The sequence below is a fragment of the Trematomus bernacchii genome, unplaced genomic scaffold (genome assembly GCF_902827165.1).
Source record: "Trematomus bernacchii unplaced genomic scaffold, fTreBer1.1, whole genome shotgun sequence".
In the NCBI taxonomy this organism is placed as follows: Eukaryota; Metazoa; Chordata; class Actinopteri; order Perciformes; family Nototheniidae; genus Trematomus; species Trematomus bernacchii.
In genome coordinates, this window is record NW_022987513.1 from 6652270 (window position 1) to 6659917 (window position 7648).

Genomic DNA, 7648 nt, shown 5'->3' on the forward strand with positions numbered 1-7648 from the left:
TTCTTAGAACTGATAGTTTTGATAAAAATAAATTGCATCTGTAAGCTCCCGGTGATTGTCTCATTCATGCTGATGTCTCACACAAAGGCTAATGAGAACGGTGGAGAAGCTCTTGGATGACGTTGACTGAAAGATCTGAGAACCCCAAGAGTCCTCACTGGTCGTGCTCTGAATAATAAGGTTAATATGCAGATACGGTTATGTGCCTGGCAAAGCACCAACTAATAAGGACACGGAACGACTCTTTACAAACAGCAGAAAACATTTGTAACTGACTCGTCTGCTTCCAATGTCATAATCATGTTTTTTCTAATAAAACTGGCATTTTGTGAAAGGTTACATTCAATTCAGTGCCCATTTAGTTGGCCTTTGATACATGATCTTAATATATTCTAACACAACTAACGGGTTTACAGACAACTCAGAGATGGGAATTTTTCAAAATTGATTTCCAAACATCCGACCTCCAAAAATTACAGGTATATTACACCAAATAAAAACCATGGCTAACCGTGACAAGCTAACGTTTCTTTCGGACGTGTACACACAGCTAAACTCTCTGCATAGCAGCGTTCACTTTTTTGGCCTTTTTAACATTGTTCCATAAGAGACAACTTTCAGAGATTGTTTACCACAAGCAGGTACTTGCCAAAAGGGTTAGGGTAGGGCTGTGCAATTAATCGTATTTTAATCGCAATTACGATTTTGGCCTGCCACAATTACGAAAACAACATAATCGAAAAAAAACATTATTTTGCTTTGCTAGGTTGCTAGGCAACATATTTGATCAAATTTATTTTAGTCTAATTTATTTTTATTTATCATATTTATATATGTTTAGTAGCTTGTGGAAGTGCGCTCCAAAATATTGGTATTTATTATTTTGATATTATTTATTTAAATGTAAATATAAATGTATCATTTATTTTTGTATTGGTTTTTCAGTTGAATTATACGTTCAGGGTAATCAACAGTTAAAAAAATACTGTTCAAATTATTATTTGTATTTGTTTTAAAGTTCAATAAATGGATGTTTTTTTTAAAGTCAATGAATAATCGTATTTAATAATCGTGATATCAATTATTGACCAAAATAATCGTGATTATGATTTTTGCCATAATCGCACAGCCCTAGGTTAGGGTGCATATTTATTGCAGTGAGACTAGAGACAACTGCTTTGTTTTTTTAATATAGATTTGCCCCGAGTTTACAAGTAGAAACTGTGCTTAGAGACATTCCATTGTATTTCTAGCAGTAGGTCAGAAGTGTTTCAAGTTTTGAGTTATCTGGAGTGCGGCATTAGGCACAGCAGTGCTAAATGCTAACATTATCACGTCTGGAGGAAACCTGAAAAAAGCCATTTCACAAAATGTCTTCATGTTTATGTTCATTAATGAAATAAATAATGAATCTTTGCAAAGGGTCCCAGCACACTCAGAGGATTTAGGCAGCGACTTGTCAACATGCACACAGTTCATACATGTTTTATGGTGAGAACTGCTCAGTCTTGTGATTTCTGTAAGGACATGCTGAGAGCATTTGTCCTGAGGTAATAATACAAAGTAACATAGATGGTAAGCAGAACTGGTTTCAACCAGCTAAAACAAAGAAGCAACACATGGATCAGGCCAAGGCCAATTCGTATGTGTAGTGAATACAAATTAAACATAACATGGATCATACGTGACTATTGATTAGACACGGACAGTCAGCAATCTATGGTTACCAAAATCATTAACAATTAAAATGATTATATTTCCAATAAACACTCAAACAGTCTCACAATGCTGATGTTTAGCAGGTATAATGGTTACCAAGTTTACCATCTTAGTTTAGCATTAAGTTTGATTTATTTTTGTACAGTACATATACTTTTATGGGGTGCATTCTGCGCTAGAGCTAGGAAGCAATAAAGAGCTGGCGAGAAACTCAATGGGAATTTTAAAAGGTTTAAGTATTACACATACATAGAGATGGGTTGACTTTAGAGAGGCAAATTAAAAAGGCCAATGCTGCAGTACGGATAAAAAGTAGTAGTGGGCTACATCACATTAAGTTCTATTGATTCGATTTACATACTCTGCTCCAACAGGGTGTTGTTTTCTGATGTTGAGGCCAGGAAATAAAATAAATAGCTTATTCTAATTTCCTGCTGTACAGTTGGTTTTACTAAGTACAAAGTAGCTGTTACAAGGACTCCTGAGCTGGCAAGACTGATAGGCAGAGGAAAGAGATGGTCGAGATATTTCAGTCTGGACCAAAGTGGTGGACAGTCAGATTAATGGGATTTATTTCCTTAGGGAATTATTAACAAATCCTACTGCTAACACTTATGACAGTAAGCCTTCACCAATCACAGCCTTGCCCTTGGAATATTGAAAAGTGGAATGTAAAAACCGTTAACAAATGAAGACATTCCCATCATTTCTAGAGCTTAAAAAATACACTTAACCTGCTTTCTATCAGTCATCTCAACGCAGGTGGAAAGCCTCACTGCTACACTGTTGTCTTTGTTCTAAAACAGAGTGAAAGCATACTCATGACGATTACACAAACACCTGAACTTCCAGGGAACGAAGGCAGATTCCACAGAGGAGCTGGCAGATATATTGCTGACAGTATTAGCTTTGTAAAAGAAACACTACAGCAGGTACAGCTGCTACTCTCTCCCCACAGCTGCAGTATGAAAGTCTGTCAGAGACCAATTGAAGAGCTCTTCACTGTGGATCCACACGCTGAGCATCTTCCATCTCCTGTCTGGAAAGCACAGTTCAGTCACTCATACGTTTTCTTGCCTCCCTAAGAGGAACTTTTCCATAAAAGTAATTTTACCGCTCTCCTGCAAATGTTTTTCTTAATGAAATGACTCATTATAGGTTTTTGGATTCACAAACAAAAAGGAAAGTTAAATTGACATTTCTGTTTTGAAAATATGTAATATGTCATTTTTACACATTAAAATGCCTTAAAACAAGCCAATATAGAATTTGTTGGGTTCTGAACTTACATTATCCAAAATGTTTTCTACAATTTTCAAACCCAGAGATAATTTGAATGAGACACTTTTATAAATGTGGGTCGTTTATAACTATTTAAAAATCTATTTTAATTTACTGAAAAAAGATAGACCTTTTAAAAAAGGAAGCTGAGCATGCGTTAAGGAGGAAACCCTTTTTTAAATTACCAAACTGCTTTATTCAGTGTTTTTGCCAATTTTGATCAGCGTGTCAGTTTGTTTTATATACTGTAGGAGGTGACATCTGTGGCTAATTCAGCTCCCGGTAAAAATACATAATTCAAGCTTAATAATAGGCTGTGTTTTTACTACACTCATATCTATAATGGATATACATCTAGACAACAACCCGACAAATGCCAAACCCCTCTAGGTCACTGTCACGCAATGATTTCAATTTTCATTCATTCTGAGTGCTCGTAAATATACAGTATCTTCACACTCACAGACAAAGCACCCAGAGGTGCAGCAGAGTGATGATAATCACTTTGGGGATACATCAAGCAATTACACATTGAACAAATATAATGGACCCTGGGTTTTTCACTTCCTGCAGATTGCATGTCGCTCTGCAGTGATTGAGTGATCACAATCAATTGGTATTACGATTGAAAAATGAAAACCTTCCAAAAGAAGCATCAGTGTAGCAGTGCTCACCAACCAGAACAGACCAGTCACAATCAATCCCTGTTTATTCTCTGATTCTTAGTTTAGGTCTACCCGACATATTATGGGTGAATGGTGTCCAGTCCTGTGTAAACTGCTCATGACATTTATTGAGAAATGACTTGCAATAACAATACATAAACCTACACGCACACAATGCTTGATGATTTCCTTTCCTTCCGCCTTACTAAGAGATTTCCCAGAGGGGCTGAAGGAGCTGGGAGCAGTTTGACATGTCCTCTTTTCAGTAGCTGGGTCGCAGCTCTGGATGATTACCAAAGCCCACATGAGGGAGTGTTACAGCCGTCAGCACATTCAGAAACAGAGAATAGGCAGAAGTGATACTGGAGTGAGTTGCTAATTTACACCAAGCAAACCCTAGAAAAAATGCAAGTCGAAATGACCCGAAACACTACAACAATAGAAACCTTGTTCTTTTCCACAAGAATACGCCTCCTTTCCTCAAAGGAAAATCAATACTCAAAAGAACAGCCATTGGCACAATGCTGGGAACAGAATCTATTTTTTCTTTTAAAGAACTGGACAAAGCACAATTTTGCAGCAAGATTCAGCAATTGCACAGGTACAAGATGATCCTCTAATAATTGAAAAGCATTTTATTTCACTCTCAGTCCTGATACAAGCCCAACCAGTAATGGGTCACAGCCCCTTTAACCTGGCATATAACGATCAAAAAGTTGCATACAAAACATATCATGAATGCACCAGAGCAACAATTCATGCAGCCGCTTCAGCAAACCTGGTGCTTAATATCAGCCTGTGAAATTCATCATACTGTACAAGTAAGAACACCAAAAGTGAAACTGGTTTTCTCTTTGTTGCGGGCAGACACTTTGCATTTGTCAGGGCTCGAGAACAAATGGTGAGACGCTACAATAATTTGTTGCATGTCATTCATGTAGTCGCTGTTTTTCAAGTTGCAGCACTGCTGGAGAGAGTCAATTCGTTTTGAAGTCATCCTTCAAGTAAATTCAAAGCAAACTATTCAGCCCCACGTCTCATGAATGAGGGATTAAGCGATTCGTGAACAGAGGAGAGTGAGCACCACTTGATGCATACATGAAGTCATAGCTCGTTTAAAATTAGACACCCAGTCATTTGAAATAACTAAAACCACGTTTTCGTTGTGTTTTTTTTGCATTCAACAGAAAATAACCAGAGTAACTGAATGATTAGTGCAGTAAAGCACAAGTTCCAAAACAATACGATACTATATTGATTCTTTATTTCTCACAAAGTCCGCCAAAATGGATTTCGTTTGGATTTAGGAGCCTGCAATTAATATCAGACGATATTATATGCCCATTAACACATCAAACAAATCAGTTCAATGTTATCTACCCACTTAAAGCAACCACAATTCGATCTGATAATTGTTTTACCGGGCTATTCCGGACATCTAAATGAAAAACTATCTATTATTTTTTATATTAAGACAATTATTCACTATAAAGTGCCACATTTGTCATCTTCAAGCACTGTGTGAATGTTTAGAAAGGAGGTATGCTTGGAAAGAAATGGTGGAGACGTGATAGTTTAAAAAAAAAAAGGTGTATCTTAAAGATGATTTTTACTTTGCATCAATGAGCCATATCCATTTCAATGTAGGCCTACTGGTAAATCTCTTTCAATGAGGTTACATCATTTAATAAAATAGGTCTTATCAAAAGGAATGATTGTACACCTTTTACCCTTTACCCATGTTCCTTAGAGCTGAAAAAAAAACCTATTCGAATCAAATACAAATCTAATGGTTTAACAATTCTTTCAACAAAAAGTTAGAAAATATTGACAAATGGTGATTTATTTTAAAGACGGCTTAAGGGTACTTATTTTAAGAGGTCATGGTGTTGACTTTACTGTCCAAAAGAGAATCAATATAACATCGGAAATAATAAAGAAGAAAAGGTAAACAAATTCAACTTTTCAAATTTGCGAAAGCTGGAACCAGAAATGTTTGCAATTTTTTCGTTATAAATAACTTGATGACATATCAATCAACCGTAGTGTTTTTGTTGATTGATTCCCTGCCTGTTGTCTAATCAATTAATGGTTTCAGTACTAGTTTTCATATGAGGCACCTCAGATACACACACAGTCTTCCATTACCATTAGTGTTCTGAAACCTGTGGTTAGAGCACACATCCCTATCTGTCACTGGACTCATACCTAAAACTCAATATTGGAGACCATTTGGATCACCTTGAGAGGTCCCTAGTGGGACCCCGGACCTTACAGCAGTTAAACGCAGGTAATATCCTATAATATGTGTGGATTAGGAGTCTGAGCATTTTACGACAGGTGCATGACACAGATCAAGGCACAGTGCAGCTTCCAATTTCACGGTGCATAGTGCGAGGCTGCGCGTAAAGTGATTCATATCTAGTGCAACTGCAGAGTAGTCAATATCCTTGTGTGCCCTCCGGTGAGCGATTTATTCCAAACAAAAACCACACACACAGCAAGGAAACACGTGCATGGAGATCTATCTGCAGTGCACTAGCAGCTTCACTTCCCCTTATTTACAGTCGGCCATGACTAAAAAAATGAGCATTTCAAATGAGATGATGGTAAAAGTTGCACTCACCCAAACGAGAGCTCGGGCGTGTGTGAGCGCGTTCCAGTGAAAGGGATCCGGAGACAGGGATGTCCCGCCTGTTTGATCCTCTCCACTCACAGCCGATTATACACACACACCCGCAGAGAGGCTTCCATGCTGCTTTCTGTGCAAACGAGAAGCAGGATCAGCTGCTGACCCGAGATGTGTCCCATGTGTCACACCCTCTCTTCCGGAAAGCACGGACACACAGACCCGCCTGTGTTGTCGACAGTGAAGCCGGAGTGAAGACACCCAGCGGCGGCATGCACACACTTACACACACTCCGCCCGCAGCTGGCTATTATTGCACCACCACCTCTGCAATGTGCACACAGCAGAAGGAGGCAGCTCACACACACTTTGAGAGTGCTTTGAGGCGCGTCGGATAAACCCAACTTTTATTATTCCACCACAAACGAATCCACGGGTCCTAAGATCCGCCCTGTTCCCGCCATGGATGTATAATAAGAACGTTAGGTTCCCGCAGCATGACCAATGCCGTGCATCCACCACACTATTTTACACTACCATATTTCTTTATTGATTAAAAACAGCATTATGCATAGGGAATTGGATTACCCGTTTTATTATCAAAGGTGCCTACTATGGGTTGTTTTCATTGCCCATCCACTGGAGATTATATTGAACAAACAGTGGATTTATGCAGCAGAAGTGCAGCTAGCGCCTCTGCTGGCCATGTTTTCATATTTCCGATTGAGAAAATGTTGAATGAACGCCTGAGTAATTAGTGGAGATAAGCAGAGTGGTCATTGGGACTGCTAGGTAACATCATAATTACTGAGTCCAATGCAGCCTATACACAGAACATGTTGCAGGCACTTAAAGCGCCAACTGTGGCCATCACACTGTGACAATACCAGTTACATCCTTCATTTCCTGCGGGAAGTTTTCCTTCCTTTTCTTTTTTTTTTTAATGAAAACCCCAGCCCTTAAACATTGTGACATGTGATTAAAACACCCACACTTTTATCCAAGAAAGCTTAGTCGATGGACTGTCAGTACAGCAGTAGACTAACCCATGCTGACAATCCTAACAGGCCTGCGTCGACGTGATTCACTCTCTCGGAGTTAAATCATTTTCATAATCCCACAGAAACCATTATCCTCCTCAAATCCCCCCAACCACCATCCTCCTTCTGAATAGTGTTAATTGAGTGGATGTAACAGGGAAAATGTATAGTATTTTCTTGTAGCAGCACCATTTAAAAAAACCTATGGAACCCATCTGCCAATCATGTATCTCTTACAGGATTATGTGTGAATATCTACAGTAAACACATCCAAGAGAAAATATTATTTTACTGTTTATTTGGATGTTGTGGAG

The 7648-nt window shown here is 38.5% G+C and overlaps 1 protein-coding gene across 5 annotated transcripts in view; it reads right to left on the reverse strand.

Annotated features, from left to right (window-relative positions):
* The window catches only part of camkk1a (calcium/calmodulin-dependent protein kinase kinase 1, alpha a), an 82684-nt gene extending 76027 nt beyond the window's left edge, over positions 1 to 6657 (reverse strand). For all 5 annotated transcript variants that reach the window (XR_004557740.1, XR_004557738.1, XR_004557739.1 and 2 more), the window contains exon 1: positions 6292 to 6657. The gene's annotated coding sequence lies outside the window, so the exon portion shown is untranslated. The remainder of the gene's footprint in view (positions 1 to 6291) is intronic.
* Between the last annotated feature and the right edge of the window lie 991 nt (positions 6658 to 7648).